Genomic DNA, 25193 nt, shown 5'->3' on the forward strand with positions numbered 1-25193 from the left:
AGTACGGCTTATCTCCCCTCAATCCAATACAAATAGTTTTCCCCTCTCAGGACAGTTTCCTCCCCACTAGATCCCCCTTCCAGTATAAATTTTAATTCTCCCTCCCAGGACAAATCCTCTCTTCCATCCCCCCCAGCACAAATTCCCTTTTCCTCCCATCCAACTGCTCCCAGTACAAATCCTCTCCCTCTTTCTAGCACAACCCCCCTAAATCTCCCTTCTAGCACACATTTTTATTACTCCCAAAAAACCCCTCTTAGCACAAAATATCTCCCCCCAAACCTCCAGCTCATTTCCTCCTCCCTCACCCTCCCCCAGCACATTTCCTCTTCTCCGGCCCTATCTCACCACAAATCCTACCCCCCCCCAAGCACAAATCTTCCCCCCAAATCCCCCTTCTAGTGCAAATTCTCTTCCCCTCTAAATCCCCCCCGATCACCAGTTCTCCTTCCCCCAACCTCTTCCAGCACGCACAAATCCTCTTCCACCCTCCCCAAATCCCCTCTCCCCATACAAATCCTCTTCTCAAGTCCCTCCTCCTGCCCCCCCAGCACAGATCTCCCCCCCCCCCCTCCATACCCTCTTAGAGCATAAATCCTCTCCTTCCTTCCTTCTAGTACAACCCCTTCCCAATCCCCCTTTCTAGCACAACTCCTCTCCACCCTTCAAGCATACCTCTTCATCCTATCTAGCACAAGTCCTGTTATTCTCTCTCCAATCCCCGCTTCCAGCACAAATCCATTTCCCCAACTGGTTCTGGCATCGGCCTCTGGGAAACAGCCTCGTGTCTCACCCATACCCCCCCCCCCCCAACCCCCCTTCCCAACACATCCTCTTTCTCTCCCTGCACAAATACCCTCCCAAATCTGATTTCTAGTGCAAATACTCCCTCCATGCCAGCACATATCCTCTTCCACTCCAAATCCCACAGCAGCAATCCCCCTTCATGACACAAAACAACAAAACATCTTCCAACCCCCTTCAGCACAAATCCCCTCTGATCCCGCCTCCCAGCACAAATCCTCTTCACCTCCCAGCACAAATCTTCCCCCCCCCCTCCAAAATCCCCACGTAGTCCAAATCTTCTTTCCGAACACAAATTATTCTCCAAATACTCTCCCCCGCCACATCCTCTTCTCCAATCTCTGCCCCCAATACAAATCCTCTTCCTCCATAACCCCTTCTAGCACAACCCCCCAGTTCTCCTTCCCAACACAATACTCCCCCCAATAACCCCCTTCTAGCACAAATCCTCTCTACCCTATCAAATCAACTGTTTCAGCACAAATCCTCCCCCACAAATTAGAAATCCTCTTCCCCCAAAATCTCCTTCCTAGTACAACACCCTCTTTATCCCCCCCTTCCTAACAAAAATCCTCTTCTCCCTTTTAACACAAATCCCCCTCAACACAAATCCTTTTATTACCCTTCCAAATAACCCCTTCCCAGCATAAATCCTTATTACACTCCCCTTCTCTAAGGTCACTGTGACCCCCCCCCCCCCCCCGTACACTTTGGCCCTAGCCCCTAAAACTTACAGACCTCAGATGTCCTCTCAGGCTCCTCCACCTGTGTGTCATATGACATGTCAGAGCTGAGAAGGAGCCTATGGAAAGCTTCCACTGGCTCTCATGTCTTTTATTGTGACAGGCAGCAGTTGGAGATTGCAGCGTTGGGGCATCAGGATTCAGGTAACTATCCTAGGTGTTTGGGGTTAGTGCACCCCTGCTAATGCTTTAAAGTAAATTAGTGGAGCTAAACGCTGGAACTCATTCTGGCATTGGGCTCTGGGAAACCGCTTTATTTTCTCCCCACTCAATCCTCTTCTAGCACACCCCAAATTCCCCCCTTCCATAACATATTCTCTTTCCCTTCCGAGACAACCCCCCCCCCCCCCCTCCCCAAAATCCCTTTTCTATCCTTCTCCCTTCCAGCATGAATTCCCTGCTAGCTAAATCCCCCCTTCTAACAAAAATCATTTTATTTACTCTTTCCTAAATCCCCCTTCCAGCACAAATCCACAAATACACACACACACACACACACACACACACACACACACACACACACTTCCCTTTTAGCGCAAATACTTTTATAAATACTTTTACAAATTTTCCTCTCCCACCACAAATTCTATCCAACCCAATCCCCTCAGCACAAATCATCTCCCTGAAATCAATTACTCCAGCACAACCCCCTCCCCACCCCTGAAAAAAAAAATCTCCCCAAGCATAAATATTTCCACCCAAATGCCTCATCTAGTACAAATAGTCTCCCCCACCCCCTCCCAAAACAACCTTCACAAATCTCCCCTCCTAGCACAAAACCTATTCCCCCCCCCCCCAAATCCCTCCTTTAGGCATACTGTAAATCCTCTCCTCCCAATCCCCCCCTCAGCAAAAATCCCCCCCCCCCCAGCTAGCACAAATCCTCAAACCTAAATGTCCCTTCTAGCCCAAATCTGTGGGTTCCTCCCAAAGGCACCCTTCTAGCACAAATCCCCCCCCCCCCATTTATCTGCTAGCAGGCATCTTTCCTCCCCCCACCAACACTTACACAAATCCTCCCCCCTACACACACCTTCTGACTCACCCATCCCAAAAATATCCCCCCCAAGCATGAATCCTCCCCCTCCTGGTTGGCAGAGCCCACAGCTCTGTTAGGGACAGCCAGTGGGTACAGATTGTGACCCAAGTATGGAGGGATGAAGCTATCTACCAGAGTTGTCATGAGCAAACCAGAGTGAGCGGATACCTGAACAGAGAGACCATTGCTGCTGTGTTGCTGGGTCTGGTGAGAGGACCTTGTAGCCACTACTTGTTTCCCCCATTAGAAACTGAGCCAGGCACTTGGGGGCGTGGCCTTATACCGATGTGAGTGGGCGTACACAGCTCACTTGGGCTCCTCCATCCTGATCCCTAACCGGCTGTGTCTGCATTAGAGTGGCTGGAGAGAAACTGCTTAAGTGTGGGTGGTGCCTGGTGGGTCAGGCCGGGAGGAGGAAGAAACTGGGACCTGGAGACGAGGATGGATGCAGGCAGGAGAGTGTCTGCTGTTTCACTGGAGTCCCAGGTGGTCTCAGTGGTCCACCTTGTGTGGTAGGAAAATTAGAATGATTTGCACATAAAACTGGAAATGTGCAAGAAGGTAGACTGTCATCTTTACCATTAACATCGTCTAGAGGCCCTAATTTGTATGGTGGCTCCCCTAAACTGGCATCAGTGCCCTGCACTCCAACTACAATAGAAGTACTGGCTCAGTCCATATTGGAAGTCTCAGTGATGGAGGAACCATCATTGAGAGAAGTATTGGAGGCAGTGAATGGGTGTAAAGTTACTTTATCTGAAATGACTGACCAGCTGAAATGTAATAAAGAGGATATGTTGTTTAACTACTTGCCTACCAAGTATTTACACCCTTTTCCTGCCAAGGCCAATTTTCAGCTTTCAGCGCTGTCGCACTTTTTGTGACAATTGTGTGGTCATGCAACACTGCACCCATATGAAATTTTAATCATTTTTTTCAAACATAGAGCTTTCTTTTGGTGGTATGTACTTGCCGCTGGGTGTTTCATTTTTTGCCGCCGTGAAGCCATCATTCAGCTATCTGCGGTGGGCAAGTGGTTAAACATGACCTACAAAAAGTGTGGGAGCGCACTACGGAGATAGAGAGCAGAGTAAGCGAGGTGGAGGATGTGTTAATACCCATGAAACAACAGATGGAACTATTGAAGGGTCAAGTAGACAGGCAAAGTGGCAAATTGGAGGACCTGCAGAACCGTTGGCGGAGAAACAACGTTTGGATAGTAGGTTTTCCAGAACGTAGTGAAGGAACAACATGAGAGAATTTCTGGAAAAATGGATGCAGGATATTTTTGGAAAAGAAGGACTCTCTCCTTGGTTCGCAATTGAAAGCGCTTAGGGTCCCCTCAATAGCTTTACCAGTAGGAGAGACTCCAAGATTAGTGCTCATAAGACTTTTTTGTTTTAAGGACAGAGAAATAGTATTGAGGAAAGCAAGAGAAACTAAATATATATAAAAATATAATGTATAATGGTGTAAATTTATTTTTTTCCAGATTTCTCTGGAGTTACAGAAAAAGAGTGAAATTTGTTGATATCAAGAGGTGCCTGCGGCAGTTAAATGTTCAATATGCTATGTTGTGCTCTGCATGACTGAGAGTTGTGGCAAAAGGGGTAGCTCACTTTTTTGAGACATCAACTGTGCCCGCCTCTTGGTTGGAAATTAATGAGCAGTCTTCAAAGGCCCAGTAAAGAGCTAGATTGTCACTGGTAGAATAAATTAAGAGTACATGAGTATGATTGGACAGACACACAGTTTTTTTTTATTTTATTTCCTTTTCTTCTTTTAGGAGCAACAGAGTGGAGCTAAGAGATTAAAAGTGTAATTGTTAGAGAGTCATAAGTAGTGTGGTATTGATACATGGTTTGTAGAGATGAAAAAATATTTCTCTTTGCACAGGTAGAAATTAAAGGTCACTTCCATTGCCCTTGGGGGGGGGGTTCTTTTTTTTTTTTTTTTTTTTTGGGTGGGGGGGAGGGTGGTCAGAGGTAAGCAAGTAAGTTGTTCACTTATATGGGAAATGGTAAGCACAGGAATGAGTAGAAAAGTAGTAAATTATAGTATTATATTTTCTTCTTTGATCTTATTTATTATGCTATATATTTGTGTATTAGCAGGTATACTATGTATACTGATGAATGTGTTTGTCTCCACTGCATTTAAAATGGGCATAATTAAACATTAGAATTTCTAGTGGATAAGCCATTTATGCCAATCTTGGTGGTAGGGGATTTTATTATGGTAATGGATGTACAGCTGGATAAATTCCCACCGGGGAGGAGAGCACAGGACAGAGTAACTACACTATTACATAGGGTGATAATGGAGTCAGGGTTGAGAAATATTTGGCAAGAACGTCATCCAAAGGATCAAATGTTTTCATGCTGTTCAGGCACCTATTTTTCACTCTCCAGGATAGATTTGGCACTGGGGAGTGACAGTATGTTGCTCTTGATAACTGATTTAAGGTATGAGGCTAGAGGTCTATCAGATCATTCTCTGTTGATTTTGACAATAAGGTCAGATCGTTATCAACAACAAAGGGAATGGAAGGTAAACCCCTATTGGTTACAATTAATAACAGCCGAGGAGCATATGAATAAAGCCCTGGGTGATTTTTTAAAAGACAATAGGGCTTCAGCACCCAAAATGTGGTGTGGGATGCACTTAAGGCGTATTGTTAGGGGGCTTATAATTCAACAGATCTCTAAAATTAAAAAAAAAAATACTAGGGATTGGAAACTGAAAGGGGTGGTAGAAGCTGAGAGAATTTATATAGAAGACCCAATTATTGATAATTTGGAGAGATGGAAGGAAATGCAACAGATGGGTAGAAAATAAAAGTTTTTTTATGAAACAAAAATGGTATGAAAGAAGGTGAAAATACAGGGCGCAATAGCAAGGACTCAGGAGGGCATGGTAAATACAGTAACCTCAGTTGAGACGGGGACTGGGAGGGTCACTATGTGCCTGAATGAGATTATAGATATCTTTAAAAATTATCTTTCGGATATATAACTCTAAAATAGGGGAGGGGAACAAGGTTTCCAAAGGTGTCAAAGGGGGATAGAGATATGCTGGATTTGTAAAAATGCAGTTTTAACTTCCGCCAACCATAAAACTCCAGGCCCAGATGGGTTACCAACAGAAAGATATAAACACTATGAGGAAGTTTTACTTCCAGAACTCCTACCGGTGTTAAATGGAATGTTTGAGAGGGGAGTATTGCCAACGTCTGTGACAGAAGCCACAATTATAATGCTACATAAAGAGGGAAAGGATCCCCTACTACCCTCATCGTATAGACCAATATCCTTGTTGTGTGCAGATGTTAAAGCGAAGCTCCACCTAAAAGGGGAAGTTCTGCTTTAAGGACTGCTCCCTTGCTTCCCATTAAGGATTGGGACCTTTTGATGAGCGGGTACCCGAATTTGACAGGTACCCGCTCCCACTTCCGTTCCGAACGCCTAGGTGATCGGAAATGGAAGGTATCCTCCCTCCCTCCCTCCCTCCCTGTAGTCTTTTGGGACACGTGACAGGTCCCAGAAGACTACAGGACCATTCATGAAGTGCAGCGCTACTCGCGCATGCGCAGTGGGTACCCGGCTGTGAAGCACTGAAGATGCCGGTCTCCTAGAATACAGGATGGCCGGTGAAACGGGCTGTGAGGGACACACCACGGGACCGAGGGACAGTTAAGTGGTTGTTTTTTTAAAAGCCAGCAGCTACAGTTTTTGTAGCTGCTGACTTTTATTTTTTGACAGGGTAAGTGGAACTCCACTTCAAGTTGTTGGCAAAAGTGTTAGCCACTAGATTAGGAAAAATAGTACATACATTGGTTAATTTGGATCAGTCTGGTTTATCCCAGGGAGATCCACAGCTTTGACTATTAGGAGAGTATTCTTAAATCTGCAAATTCCAACAGAGGAGGGTTCAAGAGCTATTCTCTCCCTAGATGCTGCCAAAGCATTTGGTGGAGTGGAGTTATCTGTGGCAGGTAATGTCAGTGTTTAAATTTGGTCCGGTGTTCATGAAGTGGGTGTGGTTGTTCTACAATACTGGTGAAAAAAGCAAACAAGGGCGCACTCTCATCGTGCATTACCGTGCATTCTTTGGCATATATATGTTGCATCAGCAGGCTTACATTTCAGCTCTGAAGAAGGGAGTTAGTCTCCCGAAATGCATTAGCATATCCCTATAAGGGTTCAGTATTTCATTGGACTGATATCGTGGACTACCTGCTCTGTTTTAATTCTCTTTTGGTTTGTGAATATATATCTATATGTTTTTTCAATAAATACATGGTGTACCACGGTAATGCACGATGAGATTGCGCCCTCGTTTGCTTTTGTTCACCAGTACCAAGATTTCCTGATCTTTGAAGGGCTGCACCTCATCGTTTGACATTCCGAATTCCCTCTAGTTCCATCAGAGCGGCGAGGGAGGTAAGAGGTTTCTGTATGGGAAAGGTTGAGGAAAAAAATATCGCTATACGCGGATGATATACTTTTGTTCCTGGGGGACACAGGACATTCACTAACTGTAGTAATGGATATTATAAAGTCTTTTGCTTCCATTGGATGCAAGGATAGAGATACTACCCAAGGGTGCTAGGCACCTAGAGGTAGTAGAAAGTTCTAGGTACTTAGTAATAAAAGTAACAGCAAACCCTAAAACATATTTCAAATAACTTAGTGCCCTTGTTAGCAAAATTTAAAGAGAAGTGTACGGCATGGCCCCAACTTCCTCTCTCAATGGTGGGACAATGTGGTTTGATGAAAATGGTATGGCTACCCCTTCTTTTATATATTTTGCATAACTCACCTGTAACTCACCTGTATGGATTACAGGAAAGTGGTTTAGGAAGATAGATACTTTATTTAGGGCATTGTTGTGAAAAGGGGGGCAGGCCAGAATACGTCTGTATTGCAGATCCCTAAAGATAGAGGAGAATTGGTGGTGCCGCATCCATGAAGTTATTTTTTGGCAGCACAATTACAGCACTTGGGAGGCTGTAGACTAGGTGGGGGAAACAGGGATCATAGCACGCATATGCTGTTACTTTGTACACCCCACCTTACTTTAGTGGAGGCATTGGAGGCGGAATCCTTAAAAACAGAAAGACAATCCCCAAAAATGAAACTGGTGCTGAAATTATGGCGAATAATACGAGCGCTATTTGGGTACACGGGGTTCATGGAATACACGCCGATATGGGAAAATAAAAACCTACCGGAGCTTGAAAAACTAGAGAACTTCAAGGATTGGAAACAGAAGGGAATTGTGTATTTAGCAGTTATATACACCTAGGGGAATGAAAATGTTTGTGGAATTGAGAGAGGAATTTGGGCTTTTGAATAAATGTTTCTAACAAATGTCTACAGTTGAGACATGCTTCAACAGCTCAGTTTGAGGTAAAGGAAATAGAGTGGAGTTATGCCCCTCTGTTCGAGTCCTTAAAGCGGAGTTCCACGCACTCTCACAAAAACTGTAGCTGCTGACTTTTAAAAAACAGCCAATAACCTGTCCCACAATCCCGCGGTGCTCCCACCGCAGCTCGTTTCACCGGCCGTCCTGTATTCCAGGCGCCAGCATCTTCAGTGTGGGCACCCGGCTGTGACAGGTTGCGGCTTCACAGGCGGGTGCCCACTGCACATGCGTGAGTAGTGCTGCGCTTCCTGAATGGCCCTGTCATCTTCTGGGACCTGTCACGTGTCCCACAAGGCTAAGGGGAGGGAGGGTAGGAGGACAACTTCTGTTTCTGATCGCCTTCCGATCACAGTGGAAGTGGGAGCGGGTACCTGTCAATTTCAGGTTCCTGCTCCCCCCCGCTCCCCAAAGGTGCCAATCCTTAATGGGAGCTGGAGACCAATCTTTGAAGCGGAACTTCCCCTTTTGGGTGGAACTCCGCTTTAACCACTTACCATCCCGAGAATTTACCCCCCCTTAATGACCGGGCCTCTTTTTGCTATTCGGTGCTGCACTATTTCAACTGATAATTGCACAGTCATGCGATGCTGTACCCAAACGAAATTTACATCCTTTTTTCACACAAATAGAGCTTTCTTTTATTGCTATTTGATTACCTGTGCACTTTTTATTCTTTGTGCTATAAACAAAAAACATTTTGAAGAAAAAGCAATATTTTTTTATTTTTGGCTATAAAAAAATATATAGTAAACTCACAGTTAGTCATAAATTTAGGCCAAAATGTATTCTGCTACATGTTTTTGGTAAAAAAATCCCAATAAGTGTATATTGATTGCTTTGTGTGAAAGTTATAGTATCTACAAACTATGGTTTAGATCAGGGGTGGGCAAACTTTTTGACTTGAGGGCCGCAATGGGTTCATATATTGGACCCGGGGGCCGGACCAAGAGTAGATGAATGATGTGTATGTGTCATCCATAGTAAGTATAGTAATATTCCCCCATAGTAAGCATAGTAATTAATCCCCCATATAGTAATTCATCCCCCATATAGTAATTCATCCCCCATAGTAATTCATCCCCCATATAGTAATTCATCCCCCATAGTAATTCATCCCCCATATAATAATTCATCCCCCATATAGTAATTCATCCCCCATATAGTAATTCATCCCCCCTATAGTAATTCTGTAAGGGACCGCCTGACAGCACCTCTATCAGTCCCCCGGTAGAGCCTCCCCAGCGTGCGGAGTCTAAGCACCGGAGCACTTGTTCACCAGGGCCCCTGATGGTGGGGATGGACTTGGAGTGCTCCGGTACCAGGTCGCAACTACCAGGTATCTCCAACAGGGGTAGAGGAGTCTGACAGGGGCTCCAGGGAGCTAGGAGTCTGATGTAAGGGAGCCTAGTGATCCCTGCGGGGTGGATGGATGGATGAGCTAAATCAGAGTCATGCAGGCCGGGACGATAACTAGAGGATCGGTAAGGTACAAAACGGTAGGCAAAGGATAGTCGGGTCACACGCAGGGTCAATACCAGGAGGTCAGATCTAAACGGGAACATCCGGGAGCAGAGTCAGGCAAGCCAAGGGGTCAGGACGGGAGAAGGCAACAAGGTCAAAACAATCCAGATCAGAAGTACTCACACACAGGTAACAGGATACAAAGACCATTCGGCAACAAGTGTCTGTGCAGGGCTAGCTTAAATAGGCCGCCCTGCACCTGACAGGCGTAGCCTGGGTCCTAGTGCCTGTCTAGTACTGTCCAGACGACAGGTACGCCTGGGTCCTAGTGCCCTGCCACCTATACGTCTCGGCAGACACCTACGCATGTGTAGACCCATGCGTCGCGATGGTTCCTGACAAATTCATTCCCCATATTAATTCATCCCCCATATTAAGTCCCCAAGTCCCCCCTGTGTCAATTCACGTACCTTTGCTCCGCGCGTTCCTCTCGCCGTGTTCCCGCGCCGTTCCGGTGTAGCATGAAAATCTGTCTCCTATGAGGATCTGTCCCCCTCGACGTATCTGCGCATGTGCCAGTTTCAGGCATTAGCAGCCGATCGGCGATCTCCGGCACATGCGCAGATACGTCGAGGGGGACAGATCCTCATAGGAGACAGATTTTCATGCTACACCGGTCTTCAGGGCGGACTGTGAGAGGAGCCTAGCGGGAGCCTAGCTCCGCGGGCTGGATTAAAAGGTCCGCCGGGCCGTAGTTTGCCCATTGCTGGTTTAGATAATGGAATTTACACAGCTTTTACTTTCTGACTGCCCATCATATTTCTTGAGGTGCTAAAATACCAGGATAGTACAAACACCCCCAAATGACCCCTTTTCGGAAAGTAGACACACTTAGCTATCTCCTGAGAGGCATATTGAGTCCATGGAAGATTTATTTTTTCCACAAGTTTTTGGAAAATGCCAAAAGCTTTTTTTTTTTTTACACAATGTTGTCATGTAAATTATATATTTCTCACTCAAGCCATGGGTATATGTGGAATTACACCACAAAATAAATTCTGCTACTTCTATCGAGTATGGGGATACCACATGTTTGAGACTTTGGGAGCCTAGCCACATACAGGAGCCTGAACTCCAATGAAAGCCTGAAGGTGCGTAACGTTCTCATTTCACTTCCTCACTACTTATCACAGTTTCGGAGGCCCTGAAATGCCAGGATAGCACCAACCCCTTCCCCAAATGACCCCTTTTTGGAAATTAGACTCCCCAAATAATTTAAAAATAGGCATATATATATATATATATAGATATATTGTAAATTTATAGTGTTTACGATTGGCAGTATAGATACTGGAATTTTTATATATATATATATATATATATATATATATATATATATATATATATATACATACATACTAATAATGGCGGCAATCAGCAATTTATAGCGGGACTGCGGTGGGGATTCCTACACTGGGGGGAACTGACTTGGTGTTACTGACACAGTGACACCAATACAGTGATCAGTGCTAAAAAAAAGCACTCACTCTGTACAAATGGCACTGGGGAGGAAGTAGTTAACAATGAGGGGCGATCAAAGGGTTATTTGTGTGACGGGAGTGTTTTACTAGGGGGCAGGAGGTGTGTGCTTCACTGTAAGCACACTGCTCGGGATGTTTGTGCTCAGCCATCCCAAGCAGTGTGCCCAAACTGACAGGGAGGAGGGCTGTTAGTAAACAATGCAGCCCTCCTTCCTGACGATGATTGCCGGTAATCACCGGGCACCGGCAGGAATACACCAGCTGGGACCCAGTGATTGACACCTGGGGCTGCGATCAGCAGCACGGATAGGGTGGTCGCGCGCGCCCCCTACCTGGAAATACAGAATCACGTATATACTGTACATGATCCCGTGCACAGGGGCCGCCCTGCATCAGTAATTCTACTGTGGGCGGTCCTAAAGCAGTTAATAAATGCTCCATATACCAGAGTTAATATCAAAGCTGTAAACGAATATACAATTATTGGCCTTGGATAAGGATAAAGAACTACCATGTAGGGTTAAATGGGAAGAAGACATGAGCAAATTAACGGATGAGCATTGGAAGTATGTTTTAAAATCAGTGAAATTAGTATCATTATCCCTCGCACAAAAGTTGACACTGGTTTTCATTATTCATAGAACATACTATACACCAAGGAAATAGTTTTTGTTTGGGAGGCATCCAGATGCATGTTGTCCCAGGTGTGGGGATCAGGTGGGAAATTTTTTCCCTATGATCTGGAGGTGTCCCAAATTATATAGATATTGGGAAAAGGTGATTGAGATAACAGGACGGGTGGTTGATTTAACGTTAGAGATGGAGCCCAAGTTGTGTATATGGGGGAGCATGGGAAACTATGGAATGTCATATTCTTTGCAACTGGCAGTGCAGAGATGTCTATACCTGGCCAGAAAACTGATTGCCCAGAGCTGGATATCCTCAGTGCCCCCTAGCTGTGAAGACTGGTTAAAATTGGTGGATAGAACAATAATTAGGGAAAAATCAATATATGAAAGAAGGGTTGTGTAGGAAAGTATGAAGAGATATGGAGATCATGGGATGTATCCCCTAGTTTGGTGTTAAGCTGTAGAGATAATTAATGAAGAGGTATAATAATGTATGCTGTGCATTGATTTTTTTCTTCCCAGCTAATCCCTTATAGTGCACTCTAACCTAGTGTAGTGTTATCATCATTTATACTGCATTTAACATTTACTAATATTGTTTATTGCTGATTTACTAACTTACCCTTCTAATCCTAGTTTGAGGTATAAAATCTACTTTTTGCCAGTTTAACATAGTTATTTCTCCGTCTAGCAGATTGTGTCATAATCTAAAAACTGCATGCTCATTTATGTTCAATTTGCCATTTATTCTAACCCGTATCAATAGATTAAGAGCATTTACCCCTAAATGGGTGTCTGTCTATTTACAGGTACTAACTCACAGCTAGGTTAAAGGTATTTTACTATTGTGTAATTATCCGTGCTTGCAGTGATTTTCAGTCAACCAGAGGGGCCTAGGTTGTTCTAGGAGTTGAGGCACAGAACAGAGAACCCCAAATTACCAAGCGGCTCCTTTGGGGGTGGTGCTACACTTGTAATCACTGAAACAAATACAAGGCATTCTATGAATGGCAGCAGAGACAAACTAACAACCCTCTGTAGTCAGTTTGCAAAGGGAAAGCTGCTCAGCACAGGACCCAGAAGACTGCAGCTGTCACTGTAGTAGCATCGACTACTACAGTGATTTTCATCTCCCTCAGTGGACACTCTGAGGATTTTCAGGTGAACTGCAGCCTGCAATATCCTCCGCCTATACTTCTCTTCTACACTGCTCAAAATAATTAAAGGAACACTTTTTAATCAGAGTATAGCATCAAGTCAATTAAACTCTTGGGATATTGATCTGGTCAGTAAAGTAGCAGAGCGGTTTGTTAATCAGTTTCAGCTGCTTTGGTGTTAATGAAATTAACAACAGGTGCACTAGATGTGAAAAATTACAGTATCCAACACAGAGTGGTGACTGTGAGGATATATACAAAGCTCCCAAGTACCACGTCCTAATAAAGCTATTGAAATAAACAAACAGGGAGGGAAGGGCATAGAGTGGACTGTATAGACACTGCAACAATGTTCATTAAAATTGTTACTTTATTGAGTATACACAAATATTCAGCAATTAGTAAAAACATCTGCAGAGAGTGTAGTCCCCGAATGGGATGATCCACTCTGTGCAGATACAAATCTCGTAGGTACATAAAGTGTTAATGCATCTCTTAGAATGTAAGCTCCAAGGAGCAGGGCCCTCCTAACCCTCTTGTATTGAACTGTATTGTTGCTGTATTGTCTCCCGTTATATTGTAAAGTGCTGAGCAAATTGTTGGCGCTATAAAAATCCTGTATAATAATAATACAAATAGACTGTATCCCGGTAAAGGTATAAAGAGACATATTCTGATGTCAATGGCTATAGTGACTCAACATGTTTCGTAAAGATATCGCTTCTTCAGGAGCTACTTAATCCACAGGCATCATAGTGGTTGTTGGAGTGGGACCCCAATTGGTCGGACGGACAATCGACAGCCCCTCAAAGGGCTTCCTTCCTACAAATGGAGGTACAATAGTGTCACTGATTCCGGACTGATTGAACCACATAAAGAAGCAGTCAGTCATATAAAATATATTGGGGAAGTGTAGTCATATCACCAATACTGGTCCAGACAGAAAACATGCAACAACCATTGGTAATCAACAATTATAATATGTAAGGAGATCCCTTCCTATCTGCAAGAAAGGTGAGCCGTATAGGGAAAGATTCTTCAGTATGGTGGTACTAAAGTAGTATTGGAGTGATAAAGTAATTGGTCAAGATCCCATCTGTACCGTTGAACAGAGTACACCGACCGGAAATTGGTCCCAAGACCACCAATAACTGAAGCCTACAAGGCCGCTTCGCCCCACCAGGGCTAATGCCAAAAACTGTCCCGCTGTAGAAGAAGCACTCTATGGCCAGCGCTCCCTGTTTGTTTATTTCAGGTGCACCAGATGGCCAACAGTGAAACAACCCCCCAAAACAGGAATGGTTTTACAGGTAGAAGCAACTGACATTTATTCCCTACTCATCTTTTCTGTTTTTCACTAGTTTTGCATTTGACTAGGGTCAGTGTATCTACTGGAAGCATGAGGTAATACGTGAACCCTACAGAGGAAGTCCAACTCCTCCAAGATGACACATCTATACATGCCATTCCCAAAAGGTTTGCTGTGTCTCCCAGCACAGTCTCAGGAGCATGGAGGAGATTCCAAGAGACAAGCAGTTACTCTAGGAGAGCTGGACAGGGCCATGGAAGGTTCATCAGCAGGACTGGTATCTGCTCCTTTGTGCAAGGAGGAACACGATGAGCACTGCCAGAGCCCTACAAAATAACCTCCAGCAGGCCACTGGTGTGAATGTCTCTGACCAATCAGAAGCAGACTTCATGAGAGTGGCCTGAGGGTCTGATGTCCTCTAGTGGACCCTGTGCTCACTGCCTGGCACCATAGAGCTCGATTGGTATTTGCCATTGAGCACCAGATTTGGCAGGTCCGCCACTTGCACCCTGTGTTTTTCACAGATGAGAGCAGGTTCACCCTGCACACATGTGACAGATGTGAACAGGTCTGGAGAAGCCATGGAGAATGTTATGCTGCCTGTAACATCGTTCAGCATGAATGTTTTGGTGTTGGTTCAGTGATGGTCTGGGGAGGCATATTCATGGAGGGACGTGCAAACCTCTACAGGCTAGACAATGGCACCCCGACTGCCATTAGGTATCAGGGTGAAATCCCTGGACCCATTGTCAGACCCTATGCTGGTGCAGTGGGTCCTGGCTTCCTCCTGGTGCACGACAATGCCCGGCCTCATGTGGTGAGAGTATGCAGGTAGTTCCTGGAGGATGAAGGAATTGATACCATTGAATGGCCCCCACGCTCGCCTGACCTAAATCTAATAGACCACCTCTGGGGTATCATGTCTCAGTCCATCAGACACCACCAGGTTGCACCTCAGACTGTCCAGGAGCTCAGTGATGCCCTGGTCCAGATCTGGGAGGAAATACCCCAGGACACCATCCATCGTCTCATTAGGAGCATGCCCCAAAATTGCCAGGCATGCATACAAGCATGTGGGGGCCATACCAACTACTGAGTACCATTCTGAGTTGCTGCAAAGAAATCAGCAAAATGGACTAGCCTGCTGCATCATTTTTTCATTTGATTTTCGGGGTGTCTTTGAATTCAGTCCTCTGTAGGTTGATAATTTTCATTTCCATCAAACGATGGGGCATCCTTACATTCCTAACACATTACCCAGTCCATATCAGTATAGATACCCAGCATGATATTTTTCCCCATTGAGATCTGATGTGTTTTCAAAGTGTTCATTTTTTTAAGCAGTGTATAATTTAACTTCACATATCCATGACAATATTATTATTATTATACAGGATTTATAAAGTACCGGCAGTTTGCTCTGCACTTTACAATGTGAGGGCAAACAGTACAGTTACAATACAGGAAGAATCACTTGGCCCTGCTCCTTAGAGCTTACAATCTAAAAGAGATGACAGAAAAGGGAAACAAAATAAGGAAAAGGTTTCACAGCTTCTACGTGTTCAGACTTTTGAGCTGCCATTACGGTAAATACAGCCCTGACTATAAAAAGATACATGTTAAAAGTAAAGAAGTTATTGCTACAGTTGCCAAAACGCCAGCCACAACATGGCAGTGCTGAGTCCTTTGGCTATCATTACACAAGCCTGAGTCTATCTTATTCCACTCTGATCACTAGAGCACCAATCACAGATGACATGTTGGTCTCCATCACGTGTTCCGCCTAAAGCAGTCCCTCCGCGTCCAATTCACTGTAGTCTAACTCCGGAAAAATGGCCGCCAGCCTAATGTGCCGTCCTGCATGACTGCAGGTGAGAGCCGAGGCGTTTTACCCTGTCAATGTCCTGTAGTGAGTGCTATGAGAGCTGGACAATACGCTGCTTCCTGCCTCGTACTGAGGACAGAAGGAAGAGGAAGAGAGGCTCCTGCTGATAGTACGAGGTGGAGGGGGAGGACACAGGTAAGAGAGGGCTGACTAGGTGCACCCTACAGGGCTCTACCTGTCACCATTATTCCAGGTTAGAAATGGACGTCTCATGGAGGCATGTCTTGTGGGGGCGTCTGTTTGGGGGGGGGGGGGGTTGAGGACAGGCTCATGTCATATACACACACATTGGGAAATTCACTAAAACTGGAGGGTGCACAATCTCTGTTACAGCTCTTCAGAGAAACCAATCAGCTTCCAGGTTTTATTGTCAGCTCTTCATAGAAACCAATCAGCTTCCAGGTTTTATTGTCAAAGCTTAATTGAACAAGCTGCAGGTAGAAGCTGATTGGCTGCACCAGATTTTGCACTCTCCAGTTTTAGTAAGTCAGCCCCCACAGTGTGTACAGAGCTGGCTGTATTCATGTAATACCCAGTCCAGTGTAGGAGCCTGCTGACACTGCTGTGGGGTCAGGGAGAGCCTGGACACAGTAATTCTAGTATGTTACATAGTGTCAGGTTGTATGCATTGTGGGGGGTTTTCCTGTATGTGACCAGTAGTATAACCTGGAAGGAAGGGTCTATATCCCATCACAGCAGAAAAGAGTTCATTCTATAGGGAAGGACTGAATCGTGGATGGAACTGCATTGTGTGTAGTGGCTGCTGTGTTTACCAAACCAATAGGAAAAGGAAGCGGCAGCTGTAGGCTTCATTCACGCAGGTGCTCAGCCCCATGTGGCAGGCTGTTCCATTTGTTTCTTTTCTCCAGCGATGAGCTGCATGCAGGCAACCCCTGGAAAGTGAATGGACACACTCGCCTGCTCAGCTGAGTTTGACAAATACACAGATCTCAAGCATCCAAGTCCTTGCATCCATCCCTGCACTCCGGTCAAATTCCGCTTTGCAGGTGAGTCCATGCAGCTGATGCACTCCCCTTATTTTTTTATTTCAGGTACTTATATAGCGCCATCAATTTTACGCAGCGCTCTACATATATATTGTATATGCAAACCAGTCCCCTAACCCTCAAGGGGTCTAACGTCCCTAATTTACATTCATCGCATACTAGGGCCAATTTAGACAGGATCTAATTAATCTACCTGCATGTCTTTGGAGTGTGGAAAGAAACCGGAGTACCCAGAGGAAACCCATGCAGGCACAGGGAGAACATGCAAACTCCAGGCAGGAGGTGCTGTGGTTGGGATTCGAACCAACGACCCTAGTACTGCCAGGTGGAAGTGCTAACTATTTAGCCACTGTGCTGCCCATTCACTTTCTATGGGCTGCCTGAACATGGCTCAGCAGTGAACCAACGACCCTAAATTGGCCCTGGCCACTGCATGAGCATTTAGATATTTATATAACACCTTCCAAGAGCCAGCCTAGGTCTGAGGGCATGTGAGAGGAGTTGTGAGGCAGGGAGTTATGTTTTCAGGAAGCTATATACAGAACCCTGCCAACCCCTCCCACCAGCCAAGGTCTTTCTGTATTGTATAGAACAGCACCGAGACCCAGTGATGATATCACTGGGTCTAAATAAGGAATGTACTGAAAACTGAAAAAAAAAAAGATTTTATTTAAAATTTAATTTGCATATTAAAGGGAGGAATTGGGGGAAGGCAAAATATAAGCAGATTAATTCCATCTTTAAAGTGTTACTAAACCTACAACAGTAAAAATCAGTCTGTATATGTGGTAAAGCATGCTTATTATATTATGTGGAGCCTAAGGGGTTAATCCTTCACAATGTGTAAAAAGGCTGTTTGATCCTGTCTTCTCTGATCCATCCCTTTTTCTGCTGTCCCTCAATCCATCTGCTATAATACAGAGCAGCAGTGGCAGGTCTGTGCATACTCTGTTTGGTGTATATTTGCTAGAGAGCTTTTTTTGGGGGGAGGGTGCATGCGACCAGCACAGGGCCAATCGGCACTGTCCAGACAGAGGGTCAGGGGTCATACAGCCTCATAGGACAGTCAGACCAGAATGAAAACTCCTCCTGCAAGATTATTCAGTGTTTGGCTGGACTTTGATAGGAGTCACAAAACGTCTGATGAGAAAAGGTATTTAGCAGTTCATATTTATTAAAATAATTGCATTTCCATGTTCTGTGTACTGTGGGAGACCAGATATAGTGAATATATAGGGTCCTGGGCTTAGTAACACTCTAAGCAAAGCTGTTATTTGCACTGAATAGGCAAATCATAGAATCTGATACCGTGGTCAGCTGCTTTTCTGAGGTTATTTGTTGTACTTGTGCATTGAACATGCATGTTGATTTGTCTAGCCCAAGGGTCTGTAAACTTTCTAAACAAAAGGCCAGTTTTCTGTCCTTCCAACTTTTGGGGGGCAGGCTATTGGGAGAAGAAAATGTCCCGATGTCAGTGGGAATAGACAATACCCCATCTTTGGTGTCAGTGGGAGTAATAGCGCCCCATCTTTGGTGTCAGTGGGAGTAATAGCGCCCCATCTTTGGTGTCAGTGGGAGGAATTGTGCCCCAACCTTGGTGTCTTTGGAGGAATTGCGTCCCATCATAGGTGTCATTGGGCCCCATTGTTGTTGTTATTGGGAGGAATTGTGCCCCTTGGTGTCAGTGGGGGGGAAATTATGCTCCATTGTTGGTATCGGTGGATGAAACGGTGCCTCAAGGGCCAGGTAAAGGGCCGCAGTTTGGAGACCACTGGTCTAGCCTAATGTTACACCACGTCTTCTACATTATTTGGCTTTCCAGACTACCATGCTTCTAACTTTTGCAAGGAAAACTGTATAATTGGTGTGTAGATTTCATATATTTTTTTTTTTTTAATTCTGTGTTCAAACTATTGGGGAAGTTTGTTTTGTAAAGAATACCTAGTTGTTACAGCAAACATAACGAACTGTATAAACCAAAATCCCTGTGTTGGTTTAGGCACCGTGAGGTGTCAGAAGATCAGATGAGTCTCCCACTGAAACCTGAACTTAGACATGTCCCTCCCTGCATCCTTAGTTCAGTGCTTGCTTTGTTTATCTCAGTCTCGCTAAGCCTTCTTGCCGAAAAACTGAATCTAAGCCACAATAATCACATTCTTGTAGTTGATTTTTTTTTCATCCCTGCACACCACCCATGATACTATTTCTCCTCACTCCTTGTCTCATGCTGTGAACAGTGCACAAATATTTTGATTATGTACATTATTTTGCAAATATTGTGTTGCACTGCGCCTGTCTATGATACTGTGCAGCATCACACATTTTTATTCATTATTGCTGGTCCTGCCCACAACTGTCATCCACCACACATACAAGGGGGACCATGTAAACAGTGTGTAGCCACCCACAGAGAGGAAAATAAAGCCAGATTTGGGGAAGCAAGGAGAGAACCTGCTATTATAAGGTATAGCACTGATTACAAATATGGTATTGAATTTCAGTTTGTATTTTTCTGTATTGCATTTTTGAACACAAGCAAAATGTGTTTACAAGTGTAGACTGACAGCGTTTAAATGGTTCCCAATACCTGTCTGACTGGTGTGACTGTGATTAATCTTACAAGCACCAGCCCCATCTGTGACAAGGTTGGATAAAGTATCTTGTTACTCATTTAAATTTAAAGGACAAGTGTACTTTTAGGACATGAAATATTTAGGCAAAAAGTATCTTTTAACAAATATAACTATCCCTTTGCCTGCTTTCTTTTAACCTTCACATGTAGAGTTGAACTCTGGGAAAACAAAGTCTTCTTTTGCAGAGGTAAACCAGCACTGCAAGGCTTAGCTTCTCGCTTATCTACCTAGGTGTCTGGATAAAGCTGTTTTACTTACTTGATCTGCCTGTTCCCGCACACTGCTAGATCGTTGCTGGCAGCCTTTTCTCCCCTGCGCTCAGGCAGTCTAAAGTTCTTCTGATGTCATTAAGACCAGTGCAGTGACTGTAGCCCTGCACTGGACATAAGGACCTTGAGGGACAGGGCACTGCCTGAGCATGAGGGAGCACCGCTTTCCAGGAGAGTGGAAGAACGGATAAGTAAAAGTGCTTTTACTGTTCCCTAGACTAATTGAACAGTTAAACCTTGCACTACAAGGGAGGACTTTTAGTTTTCCCAGAATTTAGCTTTAGAGCACAGGGCTTCTGTATTCACATATGTAAAGCTCAAATTCCCTTCCTTTAAATCGGGGTTCCTTAAGTTGTGATTGATTAACCTCCCATTTGAGGGTGTCTCCATGGTGTCGGGGCACACACCGCTTGAAAGAGCCAGCTGTCTGAAGAACCCAATAATATTTTAGCTGTCTGTAAATGTGGAATTCTGACCACCACTGTAGGGGGGGGGGGGGCATTCTTTTCACAGGCCACCAAGGTAAGCAGCTTTTTTTTCCCACTGACCTGCAATAGGTTGGTTTTAGCTTGGGTTTTCTGAGACGTGAATATTATTTCAAGGGTTCCTCTGGTAAAAAAAAAAAAGCTTGAGAAAGGCTGATCTATTTGTCATATAAAGTTCCAGCACCAGTAATGTTTTATTGCCTCTATGCAGGGATGTTGTTAAAGTCATACAGCCTAGCTGAAAAGGATATTTCTGCTAAAAATACACTAAAAATCATTCTCAGAAAACCACAATGCAACTTACAAAATTCCTGCTAAATGTAATGGATAAGTTCACCTTTGGGAACATGTTACATGATCTTCCCCCCACCAGCTGTCACAATTTAAATAGAGCGTGGCCACGCGGGGCTCCGCACACACCCACATCCTTCATTCACAGAGTTCTGTGAATGAATGCCTACAAGTGAGCACTCTCATAATCTATTGAGCTTCCTGGACTGAAGTAACTGTCTGCGTGTATCGGAGGTACTGGTGGACTGAAGTAACTGTCTGCGTGTATCGGAGGTACTGGTGGACTGAAGTAACTGTCTGCGTGTATCGGAGGTACTGGTGGACTGAAGTAACTGTCTGCGTGTATCGGAGGTACTGGTGGACTGAAGTAACTGTCTGCGTGTATCGGAGGTACTGGTGGACTGAAGTAACTGTCTGTGTGTATCGGAGGTACTGGTGGACTGAAGTAACTGTCTGTGTGTATCGGAGGTACTGGTGGACTGAAGTAACTGTCTGCCTGTATCGGAGGTACGGGCGGGCCGAAGTAACTGCCCGTATCGGAGGTACGGGCGGGCCGAAGTAACTGCCCATATCGGAGGTACGGGCGAGCTGAAGTAGCTGTCTGCCCGTATCGGAGGTACGGGCGAGCTGAAGTAGCTGTCTGCCCGTATCGGAGGTACGGGCGAGCTGAAGTAGCTGTCTGCCCGTATCGGAGGTACGGGCGAGCTGAAGTAGCTGTCTGCCCGTATCGGAGGTAAGGGCGAGCTGAAGTAGCTGTCTGCCCGTATCGGAGGTACGGGCGAACTGAAGTAGCTGTCTGCCCGTATCGGAGGTACGGGCGATCTGAAGTAGCTGTCTGCCCGTATCGGAGGTACGGGCGATCTGAAGTAGCTGTCTGCCCGTATCGGAGGTACGGGCGAGCTGAAGTAGCTGTCTGCCCGTATCGGAGGTACGGGCAAACCTGAAGTAACTGTCTGCCCGTGTCGGAGGTACGGGCAAACCTGAAGTAACTGTCTGCCCATATCGGAGTTACGGGCAGACAGCTACACTGACAGTCTGCAGGAGTTTAACATTGCACTCACAATATGCTGATCACGGGTGCAATACTTTCCAGGCTCGTAAGAAAAATAAATAGTAGATGCACATTTTGCAAACAAATTTGCTTTTTTTTTTTCTTAAGTTGAACTTATCCTAAATGATACATTTATTGAGTTATTTATTAGTTCTGTGTAGTATTGAGGTCTTGCGTCTCATTCACATGAGTGCTGTGACCTGTACATTGTGAATCAACATTTTTTACTGTGACTGGAGCAGGGGCGGACTGACACTCATGGGGATCATGGGGCCCCTGTGTCCTCACCCACACTAAAACCACACCCAAAAAAGCCTATGAAAGGTACCAGGGACATCTCATTGGGCCCTCCTACTGACCCTGGACCCTCGGGCAGTGCCCGAGTTCTCAAATAGTCAGTCCGTCCCTGGACTGGAGCTTTGGGCAGGCAGTATAAGTTATGCTATGGGGATTCAGTGGTTTTATGAACACACGGGTCCTAATTTGACAGGTGTGTTGGTGCAGGTCTGATGCACAGAACGCAGTACCTGGAATTCATAAAGGCTGGAGCAGACAAATTTTGAGAGTGGCATGCATGCATTCTAAAAGCGCTGAACAATGAGCCAAATTTATAGCATTTGAATTTGGATCATGCTGCGCCCCTTTTAGAATGCATGAGAAACCCTTTCACACAATCTGTCTGAGCCTGTTTTTCCTCTGTGCACCCAAAGAGAGTTGGTCTTAATTAGCGCCACTTTTGATATTGGCGCATTCAATGCAACACAGTGTAGAAATGGTGCATTCAATGCGACACAATATTAAGTGGCGCAATTTAGAATTACCTGAATTTGGTGCACGAGATGATGTTAGAACCAAAAGTGTCTCAAATGCTTCATAAAGTTGGCACAATACAGTGACGAGGGATTAAGGCCAGAAGTGGTGATCACAGAGAGAGGTAAAGGGGCAATCACAGCAGCCCTTTACCATGTGATCAGCTGTGTCCAAGCAGTGCTCATCACAGTGTAAATAGACTTGCCTGTGACAGCGTGAGGAGAAGAGAGCTGGTAACTGGTGATTCTCATGGGAACAGCTATACTGATAATCAGGGCACTGATCATCAGTGTGGCCCCATAAGTGCCCATCAGCAGCAAAATTACTTATTTGCAAAATTGTATAACAGAAACAAAGAAAAACATTTTTTTTCAAACTTTCTGGTCTTTTTTTGTTTGTTTAGCAAAAAGAAAACCCACTGGTGATTAAATACCACCAAAGGAAAGCTTTATAGTGGATATAAAAAGTGTACACGCCCCTGTTAAAATGTCAGGTTTCTGTGATGTAAAAAAATGAGACAAAGGTAAATAATTTCAGAACTTTTTCCACCTTTAAAGTAACCTATGGACTGTACAAGTAAAAATTAAAAAAACTAAAATATGGTTGCATAAGTGTTCACACCCTTAAATTAATACTTTGTTGAAGCACTTTTTGATAATATTACAGCACTCAGTCTTTTTGGCTATGAGTCTTTCAGCATGGTACATCTTGACTTGGCAATATTTGCCCACTCTTCATTGTAAAAACACTCCAAATCTGTCAGATTGCGAGGAAATCTCCTGTGCACAGCCCTCTTTAGATCACCCCATAGATTTTCCATCGGATTCTGGTCTGGGCTCTGGCTGGGCAATTCCAAAAACTTCAACCACTTCCTGTCCGCCCTATAGCAGGAATACTGCTACAGGGCGGCACAGGTGTGCAAAATCACGTGTATATATACGTGATTTTGAAGTTTTGGGTAGGGGGTGCGCGCCCTACCCGCACAGCCATTCGTTTCCTCGGCTGTCAATTACCAGGTCCTGGCCGGTGATTACTTTCCGGCACTCGATGATCGCCGAGTATTACCGACGGGGGAGAGAACTGTATGTAAACAATACAGTTATCTCCTCTGTCAGCTCTTGCACACTGCTTTGTATGGCTCTGCATAACAGAGTTGAAAGCGCGCGCACACAGCTTACTGTGAAACAGCACACAGTTAACCCTTTGATCGCCCCACATGTTAACACCTTCCTGCCCAGTGCCATTAGTACAGTCAGTGCTTTTTATTAGCACTGATCACTTTATTGGTGTCACTGGGGATGTCAGTGACACCAAGTCAGTTCCCGCCCAGTGTCAGAATGCCTGCTGCAGTCCCACTATAAGTTGCTGATCACCGCCATTACTAGTAAAAAAAAATTCCAGTGTATAATTACCGCCATTTGTAAACGCTATAACTTTCACGTAAACCAGTTAACTTACACGTATTGGGATTTTTTTTTTTAGCAAAGACATGTAGCAGAATACAGTTTGCCCTAAATTTATGATGAAATTTGATTTTTTAAATTTTTTTAATGGACATATTTAATATCAAAAAGTAAAAAATTTGGTGTTTTTTCTCAATTGTTGCATTTTTTGTTTATAGCGCAAAAAATAAAAACCGCACATGCAATTAAATACCATCAAAAGAAAGCTCTATTTGTGGGAAAAAGGACCTAAATTTAATTTGGGTGCAGCGTTGCATGACCGCACATTTGTCAGTTAAAGTAACGCAGCGCCGTAACACAAAAAATAGCCTGGTCAGGAAGGGGGGTAAATCTTCTGGAGGGCAAGTGGTTAATCTTCTGGGGAAGCCATTCCTTTGTTGATTTGGATGTATGTTTTGGGTCATTGTCCTGCTAAAAGATGAAGTTCCTCTTCATGTTCAGCTTTGTAGCAGAAGCCTGAAGGTTTTGTGCCAATATTGACTGGTATTTGGAACTGTTCATAATACCTTGACAAAGGCCCCAGTTCCAGCTGAAGAAAAACAGCCCCAAAGCACGATGCTGCCACCACCATGCTTCACTGTGGGTATGGTGTTCTTTTGGTGATGTGCGGTGCTGTTTTTGCACCAGACATATCTTTAGGCATTATGGCCAAAAAGTTCAACCTTAGTTTCGTCAGACCATAACACATTTTCCCACATGCTTTTGGGATACTTCAGATACGTTTTTGCAAAATGTAGCTGAGCTTGGATGTTTTTCTTCGTAAGAAAAGACTTCCGTCTTGCCACTCTACCCCATAGACCAGACATATGAAGAATACGGGAGATTGTTGCCACATGTACCACACAGCCAGTACTTGCCAGATATTCCTGCAGCTCCTTTAACGTTGCTGTAGGCTTCTTGGCAGCCTCCCAGACCAGTTTTCTTCTCGTCTTTTCATCAGTTTTGGAGGGACGTCCAGTTCTTGGTAATGTCACTGTTGCGCCATATTTTCTCCAGCTGATGACTGTCTTCACTGTGTTCCATGGTATATCTAATGCCTTGGAAATTCTTTTGTACCCTTCTCCTGACTGGTACCTTTTATCAATGAGATCCCTCTTATGCTTTGGAAGCTCTCTGCGGACCATGGCTTTTGCTGTAGGATGTAACTAAGAAAATGTCAGGAAAGACCTACTAGAACAGCTGAACTTTA

At 44.6% G+C, this 25193-nt stretch overlaps 1 protein-coding gene across 1 annotated transcript in view; it reads left to right on the forward strand.

Annotated features, from left to right (window-relative positions):
* The first annotated feature begins 15995 nt into the window (after window positions 1-15995).
* The window catches only part of RALBP1 (ralA binding protein 1), a 65624-nt gene continuing 56426 nt past the window's right edge, over window positions 15996-25193 (forward strand). Inside the window, exon 1 of the mRNA XM_089671002.1 lies at window positions 15996-16130. The gene's annotated coding sequence lies outside the window, so the exon portion shown is untranslated. The remainder of the gene's footprint in view (window positions 16131-25193) is intronic.

Source organism: Staurois parvus, unplaced genomic scaffold (genome assembly GCF_062004578.1).
Source record: "Staurois parvus isolate SC_StPar_1 unplaced genomic scaffold, SC_StPar_1.0 ptg000097l, whole genome shotgun sequence".
NCBI classification, from domain to species: Eukaryota; Metazoa; Chordata; class Amphibia; order Anura; family Ranidae; genus Staurois; species Staurois parvus.